This window comes from Solea senegalensis, linkage group LG1 (assembly GCF_019176455.1).
Source record: "Solea senegalensis isolate Sse05_10M linkage group LG1, IFAPA_SoseM_1, whole genome shotgun sequence".
NCBI lineage: Eukaryota > Metazoa > Chordata > Actinopteri > Pleuronectiformes > Soleidae > Solea > Solea senegalensis.
The window spans coordinates 28,869,085-28,896,523 of record NC_058021.1 but is presented as its reverse complement, the minus strand read 5'-3'; the positions used below and the strand labels follow the sequence as shown (position 1 = coordinate 28,896,523).

At 42.4% G+C, this 27,439-nt stretch overlaps 1 long non-coding RNA gene across 1 annotated transcript; it reads right to left on the bottom strand.

Moving 5' to 3' along the window:
• On the bottom strand, window positions 1-27,439 carry LOC122761027. The gene is made up of 2 exons (XR_006358520.1): window positions 27,252-27,439; window positions 1-1,454 (listed from the first exon to the last, which is right to left on the bottom strand). It is a non-coding gene; the product is annotated as an uncharacterized LOC122761027 (long non-coding RNA).

Below are 27,439 nucleotides of genomic sequence, written 5' to 3'. Positions count from 1 at the left end.
CACAGTATAAACATCTGTCAGGCAGAAAATTTTATTCAGATGCCACAAAACAGAAAATGCATGATGTATTCAAATAAAAATACAGTACAAGTCATTTGGAAAAGTTTGACCAGGAACACAACTTAAAGCTAGGGTCTGTCCCCTTATTTTAGTTGTCCTAATCATATCATTTCATTTGGACCACAGTGAATAATCGTCTGATGTACCACTCAAGAAGTCATGAAATAAATGGCAGACTTCTGATTCTCGTTCTAAGAGGAGCGAGTGGGATGTATTATTCTGTGCGGCAGCTGTCAGCAAGGTTCCCACACTTTGGTTGACAACAAATTCAAGGAATTTTCAAGCACTTTCCAGGACCAATTCCCTCAAAATCCAGGGCAAATGTGCTGACAGTTTAAGATTTCACCCACGGCGTTCTCTTTTATTGATCTGGACATGCGACTGTCCTCGGGATCTTGGTCAAAGTTAGTCTTCATAATTTTCTTCGGTCTAGGAATTTTCATTTCCCAGGCTCTGCGTAGGCCTAGTACATCAAGCAACGCGGGGCAAGAAACAGTAGGTGGCGTCGTAACAAATATAACTTCTTTTTTGTGTAGAGTTGAAGCACTTTCAGGGCGTGGAGCATGCACAGTAACCATGGACACTAGCATGAAGTTATGCGAGCACGTCCACCGCGACCCCAACGTAGTAAAAAGTAGCGAGCGCGATCATCACTACTGGAACGCAATGGCCGACACAGACCCTTATTTTAGTACGAACGGGACTGCAGCCATGTACGCGCATGCTGAAATACGAAGCAGCGCTCTGCAGACACGGAAAGTATGACCCAGCTCCAGAGTGCAGTAGTCAACATTGAACAAACCCCAGCTACTCACGGGAGCCACACCACCGAAAACTGTGTCACTTGCAACTGCGGTCTGTTTTCTGTACTGTGGTCTAGACTTACAGACCCTAGCTTTAAATGAGCTTTATTACAAGTGAAACACGTTTTATTTTCATTCACAATATGACAAATGAATATCATCTCCTTTAAGGTGATTTCAGTTAAGCTCTTTGGAATGAACTCAAACAACTTGACCCCCTTGTTAAGGTGAGTGGAAAGTGCTCAGTGTGATCGGCTGCGCCTTTAAGAGCACTGCAGCATGACAGTTGTAAAACTAGGTACTTCCCGACCACAGTGTGAAGGACCACGGGGGCCCATTCAGGGTGTATCTGTGTCCTCTAACAGAAAGGGGGAAGTAGATAGTATTAAAAACCCTGTCATGTGCATGTCTGAGTGTGTGTGTGTGTGCGTGTGTGTGTGTGTGTCCATTCAATTCCACCGCATCTTAATGGATGCAGTGAAACCGAATCCGACACCGGCTGCTTCCACCTTTGCCTCCTCATTATGCTGATCAATATCTGCACTTGTCGTGGAGTCCAGCAGCAGCATCAGGGAGTCTGCAGCGCCAACCCTACAAAAACACCAGAAAACAAAACAAGAACATGACACACTCCAGCTATGACTCTTTGACAGAAAACTCTCGTTTCATAATGCAACTTTCAGCTCTGCAAATGAGACAGCCCTTTCATTATGAGCTGGGAGAGCGCTGGTTTGTGAATTTGCAGTGTAACGGACAACGGCGGACCATAACATGGGCCTTATCTTAGTCACAGTTCGCACACACACAATACACATGCAGGTTTATCTGATTTAAGGGTTCAGAGCAAGAGGAGGAAGATGACGGAGAAAGGACAAAGCAGAGAAAACACGTCCATTTATTGTTGTACGTCGGACTAAAACCAGACTTTTGAACAATAACACACCCAGATAATGGGACCCCACGCCTTAAACTCAGAAACAATCTAAAGAAGCTCATACACAGAAGAATAAGATAATAATAACAGCTGTAAAGTAGTCTGGACTGAGGGGGAGAGCCAGCACAGAATTAACAGTAGGGAAATTTGGAATGGCGCTCGTTATGTTAACCTTCATCCTCATGGGCATCCATTCTTAACTTTTTGAGTTATGACGCCCGGGGGAAATAACAGGGGAATGCACTGCATAATACGTCTTCAGTTTCAGTGACGCCACAACTCCAAAAATATAAATAAATATCTTATTTGTTCTCGATCACTGCCTCGTGCTGTATTTTATCTGTTTTTTTTACAGTTTAGCTTTAAAGTTTAACCATGAACCATGAATGTATGAGTTTAAATTAAATTATTGGACTGACGCATTAGGATTAATAACACAAAAGTACAAAATTGTACATAACCAATATTAGTCACTGATCATATTAAGCCATTATGGCTATAGTGTTTTGAATAAAAGATATAATTTATTAACATGGACATAACCTTTGATTAGGTTTAGTTTGTTCAGAAGTTTGTAATACAACTGTATTATTTATTTTACTTACTGAAGCTTCTATCTATTTTTAATAGACTGGACTTTTTTTTGAAAAAAGGAGCCTTAAAGCTGAATTATGAACATTTTGCCACATGGATCACTAGTAAATGTTTCAGTAAAACTAAATATCCAACTTTGTGACCATGGATAAGAGTTAGAGTTTGTGGTTTGCTGTAGGCACTAACACTTTGAATTAAATAAGTAACTCAGTTCAAACTTAACCAAAATAAAAAAAACGGTTAAAAGTGACAGAAAACGATATGAAGTCGTGTGGACGGAGGTCGTATATAGAGCAAAAGTGACGGGTTTTAAAGCAAAAATACAGTATATTCATTTGGATTTAGTGCAAATGGTAAATGACCGTTTATTTTTATGGCTGCACTGTCCTTAAAGTTGAGATTGTTTCATATCTGGGATACATGTCGAGACTAAAGCTCCGGCTGAAGTTAGTGATGAAAACACATTGATGAAATTGGTGATTGAACGTTCTTCACGTCAAGACCCTGGACCACAATTACAGTAAATCTTGGCCGTGATTAAAAAAAGAAGAGCCATGGACAACATTTCAAAGAAACAGCACCTCAAATGGACAGCTGGAGTTTTCAGAGTTACTGATAAAAACCTCCTCCACTTCCTGTCACTGCACCTAAAGCTGTCAGTGTGTGTGTATGTGTTTTGTTGGGGAAACTCAGTCAGGAATGCAAAACAACATTCGTCATATAATGAGGGTGTTGAGGCTTCTCATGAGTGAGTAGGTTGTTAAAAGGTTCAAGCGGTGACACCAGAAGGCTTTGCCTCATTTGCTGAAGTGGAAAAAAGGTGTTTGCCACAATAATAGAACCTATCACATGTCTCACTGGGGACTTTTAAGCAGACGAGATAATTCTGTCATCAAGTTGTGGGCCGTGCTTTTAACCAATGCAGTCTTAGTTTTAGTTTAGTTTAGTTTTCGAGGCAACAGAGACTCTGGTCCACAAATGAAAGGAGAGGTGGACTCACTGATATGAGACAGTAAGGTTGACGGCTGATATAGGACGCCAATATTTATGCTTCAGACTGATATCTCTGGTCAGTATTCTTTCATTTTAACTCTAAAATATGGCAATAATAAAATGACAGAATCTGCATTTTACACCAGTATACTTCAATATTTAAGAAAGAAAAAGTATAAACTAAACCATTTACATTTCAATTAGTTTGAGTGTCAATTTTTATAAGTTGTTCCAATTTAGGGGCCACCATGGCAGTGTAGTGGCTGCAAAATCCCCCGGGTTGCATCGACTTTGCATGTTCTCCCCGTGTGTGTGGGGGTTTTCTCCAGGTTCTCTGGTTTCCTCCCACAGTCTAGAAACATGCAGAAGTTAATCGAAAACTTAATCCCAGCTGACAAACTCGAAATTTGTCAGCTGGGATTTGCTCCGGCGACCCATGACGTTCACTGTGGAGGAAATGTAGAGAAAAATTATAAGTACGACACATAATAGGAGTGGGCACCAGTGTGATTGACAGCTGGTATTGTCCAATAGGAACCTGGCTGCAGGTGACCTCAACATGGCGCGGGCCAAAATCTGGATGCTTCAGATTCTTATGAGTGACGTCATGACCGGTTTCCAGTTGTTCTCGACCCACACGTGTAAAGAGATTGATGGTCAGTCCCTTTAAATAAATACATTTTAAACAGTGGCATACAGCAGGATCAAGCGTCAGAGGAACCCTCCTGCTTGTCCAACATCGTCCCATGTGTGGTAAAAGGGCACTATGGTTCATACAGAGGTTGATTCTTGGGCGGCTGAGTGGCTATAAAAGCAGGAACGCCACGTGTCAGTGAAAATGTATTTCCAGGGGGCTGACAGAGTATTAAATGGAATGTGGGCGAGGTTATGACCTAACTGGCACCGTGCCTCCTCACGTGATCGCTCCCTATTTGTGGAGATTCCGTATCTGAGCGCGCCGCGGCTAAAACTGGCCCTGAGATCACATGCACTTTTGCAGCAGCAGCAGCGGGGCTCACGGAAAAGCAGGCGCTGCATACTCACATCTAAACCTGCCTGTGTACTCAGCTCTCTTTTACGCAGCACTTGTATTTATACATGATAAGCATTCGAGCAAAGCCAGTGCTGCTAAAACACTGAGGCACGCAGAAGAGGTTGTATGACGTTTCCCACGGTGACTTTGGTTCACTGGGGGAAATCCCATTTCACCTGTCGTTGATTAAATCAGGTCAGTCACTTCAACAGCAGAGCTGGAAGGGATTGTCTCGTCTACATTAGGTCACAAAGAAACTCAGCCATGACAGCAGTAGGATCTCTCCGTATTAGAGGCGACGCTTGCGTCGACCGTTCCAAAACCTGTCAACTGGGCGATTTATTAATGAGTGAGTTCAACATCAAATTAAAGCACAAGGCCCACTCTGCATGGAGTTTGCATGTTCTCCCTGTGTGTGTGTGTGTGTGGGGGTTTTTTCCAGTTTCCTCCCACAATCCAAAAACATGCAGATTTGGGGATTAGGCAAATTGGATTATCGAAATTGACCGGTGACCTGTCAAGGGTGTACCCCACCTTTCGCCCTATGTCAGCCGGGATTGGCACCAGCGCCCTCCCGTAGAAGATGAATGAACGTATGAATGACATTTTTATACATATTACTTCTCACAAGTAAACAAAGTAGAGAAATGCAGAGAAACAGATGTCATCCAGTAGAAGAGATGGGACACTCCAGTATCTCCAGAGCACTGACGGGGCAAAAGGGTTTGGCCCTGGACACGAGAGCTGCAGTGAGCTGCTTCTAACTAGTTCAATGAAAGCAACGTCAGCACCTTTGAGTCACCAGTTACTAAACTTGTTGAACTCCAGCTGCTTCATGTCTCAGCTGTAATACAAGCCAGCTGGAATGTGCGGCAGTGACGGAGCTCGCAACTCCCGACGACGAGCTGCGACACATCTCTCATCAAGCACAAGCTCATTAACCAAAAACCTCCTGACAAATCTGAGGTCAACAGTGGGCAGGAAGAATCCTGGGGGGGAGGTTAAAGGTCTGAGCCGGATTGTTCCGGCTTTAAAGGCCACCAGGGTGAGATCAGAAGATCCATTCACACTTAGTCAGAAACAATTGAGTAAACAGGAAAAGCAGACATTGCACACTGCAGATGAGCATCCCGTTTATGGATTTTGGGTGACGCACATAAAACTCAGATCTGAAATAATCTCCAGATGCAGCAGGGGATCCTCGTCACTTGATGCCGAGTTCAGGGCCAGGCTTTCCTCCAGAGATGCAGGCTCATTATCAAACTGTATATTTCAGGGATTTACTCACTGACACAGTGACCAACAGCTGCTTCAGAGGAAAGCCAGCAGGCAGCAGGAGCTGCCTCCAGTAATAGGGCACTTCCTCAAAATCCTGCATTTACAAAGCCGAGGCTTCTCTTCATACTGAGACACTGTTATCCAGTGAAAGTGTGCTACATGCTTCTTTCGCTGCCAAACCAGAAATAAATTGGCTCAGTCTTTTCAGCCACTCTATGCAGTGAGTCAGCATTGCTAACGTTTCTTTGAACACAGCTGCTAGCCTCGTAAAAAAAGGAGAGGGAGACAATTTTTCAGTCGCCAAGGACCACACGTGAAAAACGGGACATTTCAGCCGGCTTTTCCTGCCTCTCTGGGAGTCCTATGAATAGCTTAATTAAAGACCCCATGGAGAAGTGATTGCACCCATTTAATAATATGAAAAAAAGACGGATCAATGAGATGAAAACGAGCAGCTGATGGCAGCACCATATCAAATCAGGCTACTATCAGGTTCAAGGTGGAGCGAGCGCTCGCTCCGCCTCTATCTCGCTCCTTTTTTCTTTTGCATGAGGAGTCCGTGAAGTCATTGCAGCTGCCACAGCTCTCTCATAGAGGCCGAGTGAAAGGTCGTCCCTCCAGCTGAGGGCCGTAAATTCTAGATGTAAAATGGGGAAGACGTAGACTCTGTTCAACAGGTGCAGATCCAGAATGAATGGGCACCCATTTTTTTTCCCCTCTAAAGGACTGAGGACAAAGAGGATTGAGACAGGAGCATTCAAACTGGAGAACTTATGATGCCAAAATGGCCTTGGTTAAAACACAGATCGTCCTTCATGAAACATCTGCAAATTAAAGAGCTCCGACACAAACTTGGCTCGATTCCCCTTACGTTGAAGCCATAATTCCTGTGAATGAAAGGCTGCTCACAATGAGACACTTAAAGATTTCGGATATTTTCGCCCACACACAGCAGCAACGGGATGAAACCCAGAGAAACCCAGAGATTAAAGCCCATAATTCCAATTTTCAGAATTCATAAAACATGTCACAAGAGCTGCGTCGAATGCGAGTGCAACTGTGACCATGGTGATACAGTGAAGGACAAACTAGAGGAAATCCATAATGCATAAATGCTTATTTCCTTGTTGAGGGATTTCGCAACATAAATCTTATGATGATCTGCATTTACTTTCCATGCAACCTGACAGCTCCAACATTATTCAGAAACATCAGGCACATTCTGAGATATTCGTTTGTTTTGTCAGGCTCAAAGAGATGTTTTTCATTTCCCCGTGAAAGATTGTGGTTATTAATTTTAAGGTGACACGCCGGACTTGATTTATCGCTCGAATATCAAACACTAACGCCCAGAGACTTGAGAAGTGGCTGTAAAAAGTCGTTCTGCCCTAAATAAAAACATGGCAACGGCGATGGGCTCAGATCCAGCTGCAATTTATTCCAATTTCACAACGTTGAATGGAAACAAAGCCTCCACAGAAACGACTTCATGCAAATGAGAATAATGATAAAGTGTTACGAGAGCAGTTTGTGTTTGAATTATGTGATCCAAACTACCGAAGCCAAATTTATTATTGATTTATTTCGATGATTAAAAGCTTATACAAAACTACTGCTGAATAATATGTATTGTGCCACATGCTGTCAAAACACCGCCGACAGTCCGCCTCCATGTCTGTTTACATTCTGAAGTCACGTTGAATCCCGCGACTTTCTGTCTGAAATCGTTTGATTAAACGACAAGTGTGTGGTCCTGTGCGTCTCGACTGGATCTAGTCTGTGCTTTCTCAAGATTAAAGCATTGAAAATCGGTTACAGCGCTCGTTGCGTCCGTGGTCTTCCACGATTTTAAAATCAGGTCAGATTGGAAAATCCACTAGTGTGGGGCAATTAATCACTGAAGAAATCAAGGTACTTGTTTCAGAGTCAGTCATAAGATGTATTAATGTGCGTGCATGTGAGGAAGCCATATCCGTTCTTCTTTCGGACATGTTTTTATTAGTTATAATATCACATGATCCATTCGGTCACATCGGGCCACACATTAACATGATGTTGTACAAGTTGTACAATGTCGTACCGGCTTCCTCCAAAAACAAGTACATTTGCGTGAAGCGTCTGATAGACACGGTACAAATGGCAGGAAGAGGCATGAGATTCCTAAGGACAACTCATCACGCACTAACACGATGACATAAGACCGACTGTTCTCAGTGACATTCACGGAATTTCACCCTGTTTATTCTGCTTTCATGTTCGCTTTCCTGCTATTAAGAAACATGCCACACAAATCCAATTAAAGGAACAACCCGGTCTCGCATTAGCATCCTGCTGATGTATTTCCTGCTGTAAGAATGACACCATTATATTTCTCCGAAAATCAGGCCAAACGATTTAAGATGGGTCTTTCCACTACTTGCCTCCTTATTTAATCAGAGCAGATGCAGACAGATGACGTTGAACGACTCTGTCTTTCAATACGTGTGTATTATTATTGTGTTAGTCCATCTAAAACTGGACTTATCAAATTAGTACTTGCATTATGTACACTTTGGCCTTTGTGCATGTTTTACAATCTTTGACACAGAAATAACAGAGAAATGTGGTATACCGCAGAAGAAAAAACAAAAAAATGAATCTTTTCTTTGAATCTTTTATCTTTGAATAATTTACAAAATAGTTTTCTGTTGAAGAAGAGCTGAAACTGGCAAATGAGAACATTAACTCCTTAGGAAAAAACATCAAATATAAGGAGAAAGTAGAAGCATTTTTTTTTATGTTATGTTTTTTAATGTTTACAGTTCGATGCCAGGTCAGAGGAACCAGAACCATCTCTTAGTGATGCTGCTATAGACCTAGACTGCTGGGGGAACTCACACTCTTTATTACATGTCATAAACCTTGTCCTTTCCTTCCTGTCCCCTTTCTGTCCTGCAGGCGGCAGGATCCAGTTCCAGTTTTGAGTATTACTATTATTATCATTAGCAGCAGTAGATATCAGTACAATCTATGCTACTACGTGTATACATGACATTATAGCTGCTCCTGGTCTTTCTCTCTTCTGTCTCTCCTTCTTTCCCTTTCTTTCTCTTCCCCATTTCTGTCCCCCACCACGTTTCCTTTCACCGCAACCGGTCGAGGCAGATGGCTGCACCATATATTCCTGTTTTCTCTCCACTGATGCTGATGTTGGGTTTCTCTTTTCTCTACAATAAAGGTTTCTGCCTGACTATGTACAGTGCCTTGAGATTGTGATTTTGGACTACACAGATAAAATTTAACTGAAATTTCCCATAGACTTACATTCAAAGTGCTCTTTGCAACCAGTGGTGTTGCCCCCAGGTGGATATTCAAAAATATTCTTAAAGGTCAACCAGAAAATGTCAAACCCTGACAAGCTAATATGGGGGCATATTGCTACCTAGTAAAGCGAGGTGGACACACCGGATTAAAATCAAGTCCGCTAGTGCTTGTATACCGGGACAAGGCCAGAAGGCTAATGAAACGGCTTAGTAAAGAAAACTCTGTTGCATACACTGGTTAGTGTAAAGAGAAAACAAAAACTTCCTGGTCGGTTTACTGACAGTTTTGATATTTTCCATGTCAGCTCATCTGGTTGACCTGTCCATGAACCAACTGATGCTGATGAAGATACCACATCTGATTTATCTAAATGTCACAAGGAATTCTGAGTAGTTTTTGTGTCTAGAGGGCAACAGCAGCTGAGGCTCTGCATGCCGATTAAGAAACAGAAACAGCCAAGGCATGTAACTGAAACATGACATGACAAATGAACATCCAGAAGAGGAAAGATCCTGTTCTCGTATCTATGTCAAACCGTCTCGCCACATTAAACAAAAAATAAAACAATGAAAAAAGTGCAAAGATCAAACGGCGTGTCTTGCACTCTTGAGATTATAGACTCAGCTAACGTCTAATTGTGTAACACTAACTGTGCACGTCGCAAAACACCTTAAAAGGGTCACAACCTTTTTTTACTAAACTGTCTGGACAGCAGAAAACCAGTCTGTGTTTTCCGGCGACAAAACTCGTGCCTATGATGACCTCTCATAACCCTCAGTCATGACCTCTGACCCCGCGGCAATAGCCTTGTAACCCTTTCTGGCTCACATTCCAGCCTGTTTATCGTCGTGAGTAATAACCAATAACTAACCAAGCTTTACAAGACAGCGGAGCTTAAATGTGAGGCACCGAATTAATCAACAACTGCGGTGGGAAACTCCACACTCCAGTGTCCTCTACTCTGCATTAAAGAACAGTTTGTGATTAATTGCTGCCCATTCACACAGCAACACCGCCGGTTGAGCTGTGAAGTTTCTTTATGGGTGTTTTAATTCAGCTTCTTTGCGCTCAGTTGCAGAGGTTGCGGCACGTCTCCCATTCATTTGTGCGACCGCCTTTGAACTTTCTTATATGCGGAAGGCTAAATATTTACATGTCGGCCTTTGCTTGTTTAATGTTACAGGCACACTCACACAGGAGAGTAAATGAATGAAAAAAGCTATAGACAAAACACCTCCACTGGCTGATGAGTACCAGACCACTTTACTGCGACGGCCCCACAGGTTCAACCTCCTTTTCAGGGCATGGGAGACAGAGACCCAGGGGTCTGCGCGGGGGCTCAGTGGAGAAGCGCAGCCCTGCTGACACTGCTGTCTCTGTGAAAAGAGACGATCTGTGCATTTAGAGTTGGCCCTGGCCCAAAAAGATTAAACGGTGGTAGAATACCATGTGAGGGCATTACGGACAAAGACAACACGGCATTTGATCAGCGGCCACCATACCATTCATCGCCACAAAGGAATGAGGCGCACAAAAGGCGCGTGACGTATAGCAAGTTTTTTTTTTTTTTTAAATCATCTTAGCTGATAAATCCCTTTCCCAAACCGCTACCGAACGCAGCAAGCGGAACTTTGACCGACGCAAAAGGCCAGTCAAGGTCACAGGCCATCGAAAACATACCTCGGACACTAACCGATAATAAAAATGACCATTGAATGACTCATTTGCAAAATAATTAATAGCACAACAGTCTTCTGTTATGTTAAAAGAGAGCGTTATTTTAAACACAATTCTTTGTATCGGATAGTGTTGTTTGTCATCGACTGACAATTTGAAGTAAAAAAAATGACACTGTATTTGTCTTTGCACTATTTCAATGTTAAAGCCACCAACGTTTGTGTGACAATCTGCAGTCTCACATGAATAATACTTAACAAAGTATTAGTCATGTCACTAATACTCACATTGCTAAGAGATAATAAAATTATTAAAAGGGAACAAGGGTTTTCCCCTTGTACGCAGTTACAGAGCGGTTGGTGTGGGTCAGGAAACAGTCAATTAACCTATTTACCTGTACTTAACGAGTGTGAAAATGTGCTGTACTTAAAGCCTTTTAAGCGGCTTCCTTCTGTAATAAAACAACCAAAATCAGCCCATTTGACGTTTTTCAGTTTGATAACGTGGTGTTTTACAGCCTCTCGGAGCCAAAGAGGGATGAAAAGAGATGAGACTTCAGATGAGTAGGGCTGCAATCAACCAAAGAAATTCTTGGTCGACTGAAGCCCTGAAATTTCGAGGGGGAGCGGGGGCTGCCGGCTCTGAAAGCGTTTTGCATCACGTGCATCTGCACAATATCATAGCGCATGATTTCCGAAAATATACTATATACTATTGCCGTCAATGATTATTAGACAAAAACATTGAAATATGCCAATTCTGATATGTTCATGTACACAAAATGGACGGAGCAACAAGTTATCTTACCGTTTTTATATGACATGCCATGTTTGTAGTCGAGCTGTGATATGCAAACTATTGCTCTCAAACTTTGCATTTGACTTTGTTATCGCCATCTATTTTTGTAAATATGTCTTTGACATGGATGCTGGAGGAGGACTGACTGTTGCCTAAAATGAAACGCTCAAAATTAAATAAAACCACCGGACGTTCTTTAATCTTTCCGTCTCCTGTGGGTTGGGCTGATCCAAAATACTGAAAAACAAGGGGGGTGCTCTGAAAACACCCCCATTAGTGCTCAGTATATTCCTCCAGATGAACTCAAATTAACCATAGACTGTATGAAATGAACACGGCAAAAGTCGACTTATCAGAATTTGAGTCGAACCAGAACATATCGACTCATAAATCGACCAGTCGAGTGGGACTTTACAGCCCTACAGACGAGCACTGCAGAGCTGTGGAGAGCAGGATCAAGTAGGTCATTATTAAACATGCTGTTAATTCCATCACAAATGCTTTAGCCATAACCTTGTGTAAGTGTAGAAGGCTGTACATGTATATAATTAGTTATAAAACATTTTAGAGGCCTTCCTGGATATATTGTTGTCAAAGCAGCTACTGCACATACTGTTCTGCGATGTTAAGAGTGAAACCAAACAATCTCACACTCGGGGACACCAATCTAATCTGCGGTGAATCAGCAGCAAATGAAAAACTCTCATCCTGCTTCTCTGTGATAGTGAAAAGAACAACCGTCATCAGCAGGAAGAGGGGGGAACTTAAAAAAAAAAAAAAAGTCCAAAGTCACCACAGAGGACGAGATGAGGGGGGCGAGTCGTGTCCAACTCTCAGAATCCACGAGTTAAAAAACAAAAGAGTTTGACTTGTACATTTGCAACAATTAACCGTGTGTTTCCGAAACGGTCGTCCTCGCCCGAGACGTGTTATTTATCGTAAATCTCAGGCAAAGACGGAGACAATCTGCTGTGTGAATGAAAGGCTCAGGAGACAATACAGAGCACAGACGCTGCCGGGAGAGTCTGGTGCCGCGTTTGTCTCACTTGGCAGAATCTGGTGATTAGATTTGCAAGAACACAAGAGCACAATTTAGTCCCAAAAATAAATAAATAAATAATGATTTTTTTTTTTTTTGGCACACGGAAACACCGATTGTGCTGCGGACTGTGTTTGAGAGCTGAATGACTGGAACCAAAAAACTGTCTAATTGGCAGCTTTATTGCTACTTTTACATCACTTGGATCGACCCCAAGCTGTTACTGTCTGGAAAGCTTGTTGAATCTTCTCAGCAAAAGGTGTTAGTCAAAAAAATGGAATAGATTTAATTCACTCAAATAACTCACCATCCTCTTTATTAGGTTTAACTTGGGAAACCACTGCCTTCCTAGTCTGCAGCGATATTCTAATGGTGGACATTATAGCACAAGTGTGGCTAATGCTGCCTGGAAAGCGTGTGTATATTTAAAGAATATATTATGGCTGCAACAAAGGATTCGTTTCACGATAAATCACTTGTTTGCGCAATAAAATGTTGTGATCAAGTTCTCAAATGTCTTGATTTGTCCACAAACTAAAATGATTCAGTTTTAATAATTTCTTTGTCATATGGAGCAAAGTATTCACATTTAAGAAGCTCAGAATTATTATTATTATTATTATAAAAAGTCTCAAACAGGTTATACGATCACATAAATCAAACTGTGTCTCTAGAATTTATATTAAAGTAAAAATATAGGATACACACGGTTTCCTCCAGGACTAAATTTGACTGCCCTTTAGAGGCAGCATTGTCAGGGTGTAGATTTATGCTTCTTATTACCATAAAATATAGCTCGTAAGAGAGTTCTGCACAGATATAATATACAGCTTCTGAAGGAGCATCACATCACAGAGGTCACCTGTAGGTCAGGTGACCCTGCCCAGGAACGTGTTGCATGAAGGATGCTGAGCACATAAGGCAAAGGAGGTGCAAACGAGCCGGGGGGCCCCGGGGGGTCCATCTGTTGTGGGCAAATAAACGGCGGCTTTGGTGACTGGGAAAACAGCCCTGCTCTTCCCCCTGCGAGGCCCAGTGGACAGCTCCATTAATCAGGAGCAGGATGAGCCTGCTGGTTTCCCAGTGACAAGTCAGCAGTGGCACAAATCTCCCCTCACACTGCATCTCCATTAGAGGCTGGAGGTGTCGGCGAGCTGCTGCTTCTGTTTCTCTGTTGTCACTATTGATGTTTTCACAACTGTCCTCTAAGAATAACTGGGAAAAGTGACACCGGGAGGAGCAGGGAATCATTTATGAGCCGACGTTAAACCCACAAATAAACAAACATTTGTGTTCGGAGCTCGTTTGGAAGCCGGTGACCAAATGAGTCCACTATCTTACATCTACATACATTGAGATTTGACTTTGACACAGTTGGGCCAAGGATTCATGAAAAGTACCTGAATCTGTATTAAAGGGCAGCGCAAAGTGCTTTACACAATAAAATCAACCCCCCCACACCAACTCCACCCCCCTAATAGACAGAGACATATGGTGCATTCCATTTGCAGGCAAAACTCTGGATTTTGCGAGGTCAGGGTTTCTGTTGAAGGAACGTTCCCTGAGCTCTGATTTCCAACTCGACGGCTGTCACTTTACAAACCCTGCTACTTTTACTGTTAACAGCACTTGTGTCTCGTTTGTTTCATAGGGGTGGGTCAAAATATCTATTTGGTGATATATCGTCCTCCATCCTGTAATGAACAAACTACGACTATTTTAATGAACAAATTAAGTTTTACCCTCCAGGCTTCTGTTGTTTGTTTTACCTCAGATGTGTGAAAATCGTTCGATTTATCATTTCCTGTGCATAAAAACGTTCTGAAGCACAGTTAATTGGTTTCTTGAAATTTCACCCAGGAGCAAAAATCAGACGGCATTAATTCAACTCCTAAAAAACAAACCACCTGGTGTGAAAATCCATTCATTGACTAGAGTGTTTCTTAAAATAGAGTTTACTGATTTCAGCGTCTTACATTTGACTGTTTACCTCATAACAATAAACTGATTACATTTGGTTTGGATGCAAAATGAGACATTTGAGGACATTATTATTTACCATTATTTGACATTTTATGGCACAAACAGATGCAGACATCACAGGGTACCATGCGATATGATACCTTACACGATACCAATAATATCACGATACGACGATTCTGTGATAATCAACACATTGCAAGAGAATCATACAGCGATACATCACGATATCTGTCCAACTGAAGAAAACACAACGTTAACGTGAAAAGTTAAAAGTGCAGGATTTCTCTATTTATTCACAACATAGAGAACCCAACCCTAACCCAAAGTGCATAAAGTCTATGTATTGAACATGGATGGAGCATCTCTTAGCTTTCTCCGCTATTAACCCACTGTAAACTCTCTCTTCTTCAGTCAGGTAACTTGCACCCAGGTTTCCCTCATTCATTGGAGCAGCGCCACCACAAGGAGACATCGAGTAGCGACGCCCAGCGAGTGACACTGGCAGGGACTGATTACTTTACAACGCTGTACAACTATTGATATTTGTATCGGTGTATCGATTACTGTATTGCACGAGGAAGACACATCACCAAATTGATATTTTGACCCACCCTTTGGCACAATTAAGTAATCAATTAAACAAGAAAATATCATTAGTTTTAACTCTAGGTTATTGTTAAGTATAGTCCTGTCTTTTAGTGCTAATATCTGAGTTTTAACTTCTTCAAGGTGGAGCTCCATGATCCAGTTCATTCTCACCAGTACCTGTGACAGCATTCACACCAAAGCCACTTAATGAGGCGCTATTTTCAGTCTCAGCGTGGCCTTAGCCCTGATTGGCAGAAATGTCTTTAGCATCTTTAGCAGTAAGATAAGACGCGTACCCTCAGCCAAGCTCCAGGAAAAAGAGAGGAGAGGGTTGAGAGGGGCGAGAGGCTGTGGGCAGAGACAGTGGAAAGAAAGATGGAGGAGCACTTTAATAGTATGATTCAGCAGTGGTATCAATTCCCACAGATGGCAGGCTGGCTCCTATTGACTTACATAGGAGGGGGAGTAAAGAGGCAATCAAAACCACCCCAAGGACGGACAGTCAGTACATCAAAAAGGGAGGGGATCAGTGCGGCAGAGATGCCCCGTCAGACCAAAGTGGGTAAGAACGAAGGAAGAGCTCTCTGAAGTGCGAAGCAAATGTACCCTACAATACCACAGAATGGAATCAGTCGTTCAATTTGAAAACATCGCAGACAGTAAAACACTTAAATGTCACCCTAACAAACAAACATGCATCTCGCTATTCCCTCGAAGTTTTAGTACCGACTAAAACCAGACTTTTGAAATACATGTAAATCCCTTAGTGAGACTGAGATTGCATTAACTCAGATTGGTCTAGACAAACCTGCACATGCTCCACAATTCCCACCCCCGGGCTTTGAGCCAGAAATAATGGAAGAACCTGGTCCAAAGAAGAGGATAAAAACATGGCCAAATCTCCTTGTCAGCATTCTGAGAGTTTATTCTCTTTCAGCTGGATGGTAGAAAGACACAGAATGGCACCAGACACCCATTTCAAACAAACAACTAACCAACTAATTAGATCATCTCTAAAGCTGTTGGAGTTGAATCATGGGTAAAATCGGGCAAAACCTCTCATAGTGTGTCCACAGCTTTAACAGAGATCGTTAAAAAAGGAGATGTCTCATTTCTTGTTGTTCAGCTCCACAGCATGAAAGAGTTGCGCAATGTCATAACCAACAATTAATAACAATTACATCATCGGAAACATATTTTAATTTGGAGTTCAGTGAAATGTCACAGAAGAACTACATCTGTGGCTCGGCTTCACCGCGCAGGGAAACGTAGAGAGTGACTGGTGTCGGAGTGAAGACGCTAAGTTGTCTGAACAAAGTCGTACTTAACGAAGAGCAAGTGTCAGAGGATGTTCTGTGACACCTCGGCACACTGTGCGACAACCACAGCCCGAGCCTCTGGAGGGTTCTCCAGGCGTTCACACGCGCTCACCGGCCGCTTTAAATAACACAGCGACGGGGGGGGGAAGAAATGTGAGGAAGCCGTTTCCACCTTGAGATGGAATGACATGGCAGTGCAACCTGATGATCTCACCTCTCAGCTGGAGCGTGGATCCTTTACTTGGCGAACGCTACCATGACACGGCGCAGGCCAGTTTCACTCCAGGTGTAAAAGTGCACCGACAATTTGCAGGGACTTTTAATCAGTCTAATGAAATCTACCAGACAGACAGCCAACAGAGTGACCTCCGACCCCTGATGAGTGAGTGATGGAGAGAGTTGGCACAGACAAGACAGCTCATGCTTTATTAAGAGCGCTTCAGGTGAAGATGTGATCCTGTGTTGCTCTGTCTGCTTTCTCTTAGTAATAAAAAAGCATTTTAGCTCCGACTGAAAGTGATGGAAACATGGGAAAAAACTGTATACTGGCAGGCTTTAACATCTTGATTTAGTTATGTCCAACAAGATGCACCAGGTACAGAAAAAAAAGCTAATTTCATCTGTACTGGCTAAAAAAAATCTGCTTATGTATAACAATCTTCATCCATCTGAAACACACCTGAAAACACATGCACGCCGGTTCTCGTAAAAAAAATAACAAGCATCATTTTAGAGCTGCAACTAACGTTAATTTTCATAATCGATGAATCTGTCGATTATTTCCTCGATTAATCGTTTGGTCCATAAAATATGAGAAAACCTTAAAAAATGTCGAGCGGTGTTTGTCAAACCTGGAAATGATGACGTTCTCAAATGCCTCACTTTGTCTACGAACTTCGGAACTTTGAACCGATTAATCAAAATAGCTGTCGATTAATTTAGTAATCGATTAATAATCAATTAATCTACGCTCTACGTCATTTGTACATTTTCAGGAGCTTAATAACTCCAGGCAGGTAGGTGGTGACTGAGTGAGGGCAAATTACAGTGTTTACAGACTCTAACACCATTTAAAATATTCACTTCATTCACAGGATTTGAGTATTCTCTGAAGCAGCTTGTACCCTTACTTTCCCATTAATTATGCCACAATCTGACCTCTACAAATAAATTGCTTTAATAAGCCCTGAATTGCCTTTAATCAGTCATCATCTACCGCTTTATCCTCCACCAGAGGGTCGCGGGGGGTGCTGTGCCAATCTCAGCTACATCGGGCCACACACAACTAGAGACAGACAACCATTCACTCACACACTCACTCATACGGTCAATTTAGAGTGTCCAATTTACCTAATCCCCATACTGCACGTTTTTGGACTGTGGGAGGAAGCCGGAGAACCCGCAGAGAACCCAAGCACACACGGGGAGAACATGCAAACTCCATGCAGAAAGGCCCTTGTTCCAACCGGGGCTCGAACCCGGGTCTTCTCGCTGCAAGGCGAGAGTGCTAACCACTACACCACCGTGTGCCCCAATTGCCTTTAATTTAGTTGCAAAATTGATCAGTCAGTAAGAAATGTATTAAGTATTTTTATTCTGTCCTTGAGGCACACTTTGACATTTAAGACAAGCAAGTGGCAGATTTTTATATTCAGTCTAATAAACGATAATTACACTCAATGTCCTCTTTCCTCTGCCATTTCCGATGACGGCTGTTGCGTTTAATATTTTTCACAATGGAAGAGTGAAGGTGAAGTAAACCATGGTGGCACTGGATGGAGAACTGTACTGTTCTTTATGATCCGTGTACAGCAGCGTTTCTTGAACCTTTTGTCCCACAACTCCTGAATGCAACGAGTGTTTTCGGAAATGTGAGTCAAACAAGCAATCGCTTGTGTTGAACAATTTCATTTAAACTATAATCAAAGGCTTTAGGGAGCGACATAAAGGCAGGGGAAGGATTACAGGTGGGCGGAAAGCCATTACAGAAACCTGTTGGATTCCCACAATGCCACCAACTTTACACATACCACGTGTGAAAGGGGTTAACGTGGAAATACTGGTAAATCGTGTCAGGCCACTCGCTGTATTGGCATCGCGTCAGCGTCGTCACAATGTGTGTGGGCTTCACCTTTCACTGCTGCAGGCAAACAAAGAGCATCAATCTGTCTTTGGCTCCTCCCCAGCTCTGTCAGCTCCACAATAGATTTTTATTATTATTTCAACCTGCTTATTAAATTTGCAGGCATGATTCCTTTCAAACACAAGTCCCTCCACCAGCTCAGTGGCAGGACACATAAACACAGTATGTGGGTCAGTCAAACAACTTGTGTCTGCTCTGTGCCTCCGCGCCTGAGGTAAGCACTGACAGCACAAATCCGGCACATTGTTTGCCGAGCATGACTCATCTCACCCGGAGAAGTTTGGAAAGTGGAACAGGGTTCACCTCGTCCTTGGATGTTTCCCGCCGCGCTACTGTTTGTGTGTGAATTGTTTGGTGCGATCTGCCAAAAACCGTCCACACTTGGCGCCAAAATCTACCTGCAGAGCGGCACAGGGACGGAGCAGCTGAGGCTCGTGTTTCCTCGCTCATGTGACTGATGGCTCACTCACTCACTCCGACTTCCTGGCTGTGTTTAGAGCAGCGTGTCATTTGGCGGCGTAAACTGTGTCAGCCACGCGACTCGTCATGAGCAGAGGGAGCAGAAATAGAGAGAGAGAGAGGGAGGGAGGGAGAGAGATGTCATGGGACGAAATCCATCCACTTTGTGAATTACATTCTGATTTTTCCGTTGGATATAATGAAATGTGGCATCATGGGTTTATGTACTCCATGTCACACAAGTGTGACACAGCTTATGTGGGAAAGGAACTCAATATGTGGGTCAATGTCATCCTGTGAGGGGAAAGGGGATTTTTCTCACTTTAAAAGGGAAAGTGGAGAAATGATTCACACCTGGATATATCCCACTATATCCCACTGATATCCCACTGTGGCCTCATCACAATCAACTCTCTTTGTTTACTGACTATTTATGACTGTAGTTTAAATATTAACAAATGCCCATGACTTTCAAACCATTGTCAAATCAGCCTAAAAGCCAATTAGCTCCACACAACAACGGTATTTTTCAACCATATGTTCCTAAATGTGGGTGTGTACGTAAATAGTCCTTACAAAAAGTTTCGTAATTGATCCTGTAGATGGCCTCGGGCGGCAGCCGTGACAGGCAGTCAGTGCTGTAGTGGAATCTTACGGGGCAAACGTGCCACATCCATAAAAAGTGCTTGTTTTCGGCAATAAATGGCAAACGAGTGCTCTGCATCCACACTAACAGACATAAAAACGTACATTAAGTAATCATTCAGGTGATCAACAGGCCAGCGATTTATCTCCGTCCAGACTAAAACTCAGCCCCATAGTTTTCATACGGAACACTGAGCCAGCAGAGTTTTAAAAATTCTCTTTTTAGAGCTCTGGGTTCGTCTGGAAAACAGGTTTTGTCTGGAGCAGAACTTACGCTTATGTTTTTTTTTTTTCAGTGTCATATGGATGCAGCCTGTGTGGATGTGAATGCTCTCACCATGTGTGCGTGTGGGGTTTTCTCTGACTATTCCAGCTTCCTCCCACAGTCCAAAGACATGCTTGGGGTTGCAATTGGAAGTTTAGGGGTTAGGTTAACTCAAGATTTGAACTGACCATAGTTTAAATCTTTCACTTGTGAATGTGAATGGTTGTTTGTCCGGGAGTTTTACCCGCCTCTTGGACAATGTTAGCTGGGATTGGCACCAGCTGCCCTCATGGTCCTCAAAGCAAAAGCAGCACATAGTGAATGGTCTGACTGTAGGCCTTTCTGCATGGTGTTTGCATGTTCTCTCAGAGTTCTCAAAAACATGCAGAGGTTAATTGGACACTCTAAATTGACCATAAACTGTGTACTTTGTCACCAGTGAGGGAAGAGTTGGAAAAACGCCTGTACATAGTTTCCTGTTTTTGGACATTGAGACGAAAACTCAAACAAATGTCATTTTAAATATGTTTAAATTTAACATTCAACTACAGTGTTTGGGGTTTTTGTTGTTGTTTTTTTTAAATAAAGTTTTAGTTTAGTTTTTCTTCATTTTAAATTGTTAATACACTATTTTAGCATGCAGTTCATTGTAAATAACTGCCAGATATTGAAAGTTATTCAGTTACAATAAGCTAAAAACAGGACATTTTGAGGGTTAGGTGTTAAAGGGTTCAACCCATAAATATTAACCGGGTCGACCAGGTTATTCTGGTTCTGTGACAGAAGTGTTACATGCCTTAAAGATGGAAGACAGCATTTAATGACACAAGGAGCTAGTTATTAAGGAGACAGGTGTGTATTTTACATGATATTTATGAGCAGAGAGTGAGGACGCCGGGTTCTTGATGCAGCAGGACACATATTTATACAAGAAAAAGGTGACATTGGGGAATTTGTTCCTGTGTGAATCCACAACTCGAGGCAGAACAGCATCGGTGTGACTGAGGTGGGGGGGCTGATGTGGACGTGCATGAACACTGGTGAGAACAATATAAGATACGTTTTAAAATATGTCCTTTCAGTGGACTGCATGACCCTTAAACTTCAACAGCACATCAGCAGTATTAATTGTCATTGGCGTAAACACGAGAGTCACATTGTCTCATGGTCAGTCCCAATTTAAGTCAGCGACCATATGTCACATTAGTGGCTATTTTCATATGCAGGTCACAACTCTGCAGAACCAATTTACTCAAGATTCAAAACGGTTTGTCCTTCAACAGCGGTCTGTGGGACTGTGAACCGCGATTATTAACATAAATCATCATTTCATGTGCAAAATGGCGAAAATGAATTTGCCACAGCACAAGCCGAAGTCTCCAAGTCGCAAAACACAAAAGACATTCTGTTTCCAGGGCAAAACAAATATACTAATTAATCCACCAATCATGACTTTTCCCAGCATGACATGTCCGCTGTGTCCAACTACTTTGGTGCTCACAGTTCCATAGCCTCGGCTTGGAGCAGAGCCCATACGGCACATCCATCAAGGCCTGACAGTCCCCTGAAATCCAATCAAGCCTTAGATGAACTCCAAGTAAACTATACATGGAAGGAACCAGAGATATAGAGATATTATAGATGATACAGTACGCATTAAGAGACAAGGGGAAATAACCCAAAATAAAATGAAACGGAGTAAGTTTCTTTGACTTTTTTATCATCATGTATACTTTAACAGCACATCACCAGAGGGACCAATACTGTGACATAACCATCCAGACGTTTTTATGACCACCGCCACACAGCAGCGTCACAAAAACTACTGCCCCTTATCTTTAGTATAGATTTGCCTGCAACAATAACCTGCAAAACATTACGAGGTAAAACTGTGACGCATTTTTAATAAGGCTATGTCTTCAAAAAAGGACACAACTCCCCCTTGGAGCAGTGAGAGCAAAGACCCGTCCTCCTCTTCTCTGACGAGATGCAAACGTGAGCACAGCTTTACAGCGACGGTATGAAAGGTATTGTACAAGTCTGGGGTCATTATACATTCTGTGACAGCCCGAGTACAACACTGAGCCCCGACTGCTGCTCAGTGAACCCTTTCTGTGATATTTAAGGTTTTCAGACAGTGTCAGATTTTACCAGCGGGGATCACTCTAGGACAGTAAGGGAAGCTCCGCTTCTTTCGAAAATGTCATAAAATAAAGGGTCAAATATGTTCCATTGTTTTTTTTATATTTCATGACTAAAAGTGCACTAGAACTTAAGACTATAAATATATGACTGGTTCGTTTAGAATTAGCCGTTTGACAGCGATCGTCTAAAGTATGCCCCGCACCAGAGGATAACGACAACGAGGATGAATGTGAAGACGCTCTTCCGAGCCCGGTGGACGGTAGAGAAAGAGGACAAACTTGTGGATTTACAGCAACAGCAGGACTGGTTAATGTGTCCTGCAAGACGTAGCACAACCAATCAACCAACCACACAATGAACAAACAGACAAATGAATGGAGGGACGGATGGATCAACCAACCAACCAGTCAGGCAACCACCCAACCAATGAATGTATGAACAAACAAAGGAATGAACAAACAAACAAACAAACAGATGAAACAAAGAATGAATGAGTAAAAGGACAAGTGAACAGATCGACCATCCACCAAACGACCAACCAGTGATCAAACCAATGAACCCGACGCCGCCGACAGTCCGCCTTCTTGCATCCCAAATCCCTGGACTCTCCTCCCTGGAATCGTTTGATTAAAACACCAAGTGAGCGCCGAATGGGGACAGAAGAGTTTCCTGTGTTAACGGAGTTGTTTTCTCGTGGCTTAAATCTACGTCCTTACGATGAGGAGACTTCCGGTGCTTTGCTACGCATAACATTTCCACACCGTGATTTTCTTTTCCACAGCTTTGTTGAAAAAACTCAAGGGGAACGCAAAATATTTCCACGCCGGTGGTTTTAGAGAAGCACAGCGGGTCGATGTGTCACCTAAATCACCAGTTGCCATGGTTACTATGAGTTGGCAGCATCTTAGGGTTAGCGGGAGGAAGTAGTGTAGTCGTGCTACAATGGCTACAACCACAGCGCTGTGTTTTTCCCCCTCTGCACGCCTGCAGGACGTCACACTGGTGTGTAATTAAAACGTCAAGATCATGACACTTCTATTAAAAACACCAGTCCACTAAAAGACATTAAAAGACTAAAAGACACCAAGGTTGTTTTCACATACCATTGGGGGTTGCAACATTCAGCCAGTCCGAGGTTTGCTTTCACACGTTCATATTTTAGGGAAACAAACCGAACCTTCTGAATAACGTATTCCCCTCCTCGCCTGAGGCGGCGCTGTATCAAGAATTACTCCAGGAGAAGACAAGACAATAATGGACAAGAAAACCCCGCTCATCTATTGGTTAATGCAGGGCAACTTCTTTTTCTGTCACATAAGAGCAAAACATGGACTCGCTGCAACAATGGACTCAACCATTTCTCCCGGCTATCGCTCTACACATGCGTATGTTTTGGCTGCGTTTATCCACAATGCCCTGCGTTGTAGTCCTCTTCCTGCATTTGGTTCACTTGAAGCGAACCAAGAGCTACGTTTTTAATTCGACTGTGCATTCACACCTCGCCGAATGAACCGAACTTTCCAAGCACATGGACTCGGGTTCAGTTGTGAATGAACCCTAAAAGACAGACAGAGACCAGACAATTCTCATGCTGGGTCAAAAGCCAAGAAGTAAAAGTGAGTTTTAAGACGAGATTTTAACGTTTCCAGGGTGGGGGCCAACATCCCACACTGAACAGAAACTGTTACACCTCTAATTCTTAACCAACCATAATGTGCTCATTTTGGTCAAGCAATGTGAAACTCATGAGTGGATCACCAAGGGTAAAATGTTAATCATCCACTGCTATGGGAAATGGCCTAGACAGCTAATAGCTTACTACACACAATGGAATATGTTCCACTTGGAAAAAGTGACTCAAATATCTCTAGTAAAGTCATAGTAGTTCACATTCCCTCAGTGTGTGTGTGTGTGTGTGTGTGTGTGTTTGATGTGAAGTATCTGTTGGCGCTGCGTCCAAACACACACGTGTCAAATTTCCCGGCAGCGTATTCCTGAAACTCTCTCACATGGTGAAAATGTCTCACTCTGAGGAGACTGTGCAGGAATGACGCCGGCAGCCAAACACAGATCATCACCACTAATATAAGAAAGAAAGAAAAAACGCTCAGCGACAGACAGCTCTCACACACAGAAAGAGAGATTCCAAATGAACCGGAGCGTTCCCAAAGAGGAAAGTGATGTCATGAGATAATGATGCTGTGAAACGAGACACAGCCGGAGAGAAAAGTCTTCGCTGGTGAGCAGCTACAGGAGTATCGACTGCTTTAATCTATTCCAGCTCGCAGATTATATAACATACAGACCTCCATGTATTCCTGGGCCTCTTAACTATCTGAAAAGTATGTGTGCACTTCTGCGGTGGTGAGGCACAGGAGCCTGGGTTTGCCTGGAAAAACTTTCATGTGTACAAGTCTGACTGTGAAACAGCTCCAGTGAGAAGGAAATGCACTCAACAGATTTAAAAGAACCACACGAGGGAAGAGCTGACGTAATGAGACAAGAATTTTGGGAACTCACTGCACTGTGACTCCGTCAACATGTTATTCACTGTTAAAAGAAAATATGTGCACGACCACAGAGTCCAACAACTGTACATTATCTCGCTCTAAAGGACAGTCAACTACAATTCTCATATGGAGCGGCTCTCTTTATCCAATACAGTTGCCCTTAACACCCGTAAACTTCTCCTTCTCGCAAGGTGTTTCGTTTCACTGGATTAATGAAAAGCCTCCTTCAGTCACTCAATGGTACAGAGAAATATTCAAGGTTATTCCTATGGAACACCTCAGTGCTACTTTAAAGGGTTGCTTTGTGATATCTGGCAACCTTTCCTCATCTACCTTCCTCGTGAGCTTGCTGACCTGCTGCTGAAAGGTCATAGATGTGTAAATTATTATTATTAGTAGTATTATTAGTATTATTATTATTAGTAGTAGTATTACACACAGGTTATGTATGTGACTTGTTGTTGATCATTTCGCTAAATCTGTATAAAAATCAATAAAATACACTAGGTCACGTGTTTGGAGATTATACTGCTGGAAGAACTTAATTAGATTCTTTGTCAAACATGAAAATTAGAAACAAATTATACAATAAACTATTGTATATTGAAATATAATGTTACATTTCCAGTCTCTTTAAAACAAGTAAAAAAATACTACACTGAAATTAAAATACAAACACATACATACATTAGTCGTGTTTCTGATTGGTTTACATGAGCTGCTATAAACATAATACAATATACATTTAATATTCTTGTTTACATGTTACAGAATACTGTCAATATGTCCACGGCGGCAAAAACATCAGTTTTTATTATTTTAATATTTTATTTTATTTTATTTTATTTTAATAATTTATTTTATGTGCGGCTACTTCCTGCAACCGAGCGGTTTCCAAGGTTACGGCCTGGACAGGAAGTAGCCTTACTTCACACATGCGCAGAAGAAATCGGGTTTCTAGTACAGATCAGGTGACGACAAGAACAAATCAAATAACACTGAACACATTTTCCAAAACAGCGTATATGCGCATGTGCAGCTCCATTCTTATGCAAGTTAATGTCCAGGTAAGCACAGCTAACGGCAATTTCAGTCACAAAAATCATTATCAATGTTTATTTTCCGGCGTCTTTATGTTATATTTCTCAGTTTTGCACCACTGGAACTTGACGATTAGAAAACAAATATTGACTAATCAGTCCATTTCATCACCAGATTAACAGCTTATTACAACCGACCGATAATAAGCCCAGGTTCATAACCTGATGCATTTAAAAGGAACAGTATGTCCTACTTAATGGCCTCTAATGGTGAGACTGTGGAATGCAATCATTATAGTTATTAGAATCAGTCAATTAAAAAAAGATTAGTTCAGGACTTCCTGCATGACCCGAGCAGAGACTCCGTCTGGCACAGCCACTGAACTGAAATACGACGATGTCGCTAAATACACCAGACTCCTCTGTCAAATATTGAGATTTTAGGCATTTCCTTTGCTAAATGTTGGAGATTAACGCATGTTTTCAGCAAAGTATTTCGTCTGATCTACAGTTCAACATTGTTCGGTTTGATTCTTGTGTCGGACGTTGCGCTCATGACTCTTCCAGTGACGACACTCTCTGACTTGATCAGTGACGCCATTTAAAAGACCTATATTTATACAGACTAAAAGTCCAACTGCAATAGTTTTGACACGAATTGCGATATGATTCGCGATATCGGAGGGAATCAATATTCTCATTTTCATTTGTGCAGATCTGCGAGAAACAAAGATGTTCTCTTCAGTCTGAAATGATACAAAACATTTTAAGAAATATTGCACCTCCCACGATTTGAAAATTGCAGTAGGCCATATTGCGATTTTGATAAAATTCCGTTTATTTTTTTCAGCTAAATGCGACAATGAGATCGGAGCAACTCCTCTGAACGAGGATGCACAGGTTTACTGGACAAATTTCCAACAGCATCGAAGCATGTTGTCATGGAGTCTGGAGCCCAGGTCAGCCAGTCACAGCACACCATACACACGCCGCCCTGCCCACCCACAACCTCCACACAATGGACACACTATAATTCCCCATTCTGTGTCAGTGTGTGTGCACCTCGTGTTTCACACATGCTGCTCCACCACATCCCAGCATTCGCAGGAAACAAAAATCACAGATACGTCTTATTTATGTTGCTTTTTCACTGCACGGAATAAGACGGGAGGGTTTTTTACCTGCTGCTCTCACACATGCTTTTCATTCTCTGCAGTAATGATCCTAAACAACTGCACTATCACACTGACAGACAGCACTTTATAGAACAAAGCTTCAAGCTCAGCTCCAACACTCAGTGGTGCGTGCAGGAAAAACAAAACAGTGAATATAAAGTATGTGTCAGTGTGATCAGCATAAAAACAACTATAACAACAGACAATAGAGAATTCAAACAAAAACAACACTTGTCCTGGGAACAATGTAAATGTCACCACATGTAAATTCACATCAAAATCAAACTCATTTTCATCCTCACTCTCATTATAACTCCATTATATTAAGTTTGCTCTGTCAGGTTGAGAGAAAAAGAGAAGAAAATCAGGCCTGTGTGTGTCTGTGTCTGTGTCTGTGTGTGTTTGTGTAGTTTAAATAAAGACTTTTTAAAGAAAACATGATGACTTCCGTCGGTACAACGTCTTACCTTCGTGTTCGGGATCGGTTCTGTCGCAGCTCCGGTGCTTTTATTCCGATTGTTTGTTTGTTTTCTCTGCTGCTGCTGCTGTAGCTGCTGCTGATGATCAGTCGCGTGTCTCACAGACACAAATCTCGACCTCATTCCATGTGCTCGCGACCGGGACCACGCGCTCATCAGAGGGAGCGCGAGGGATA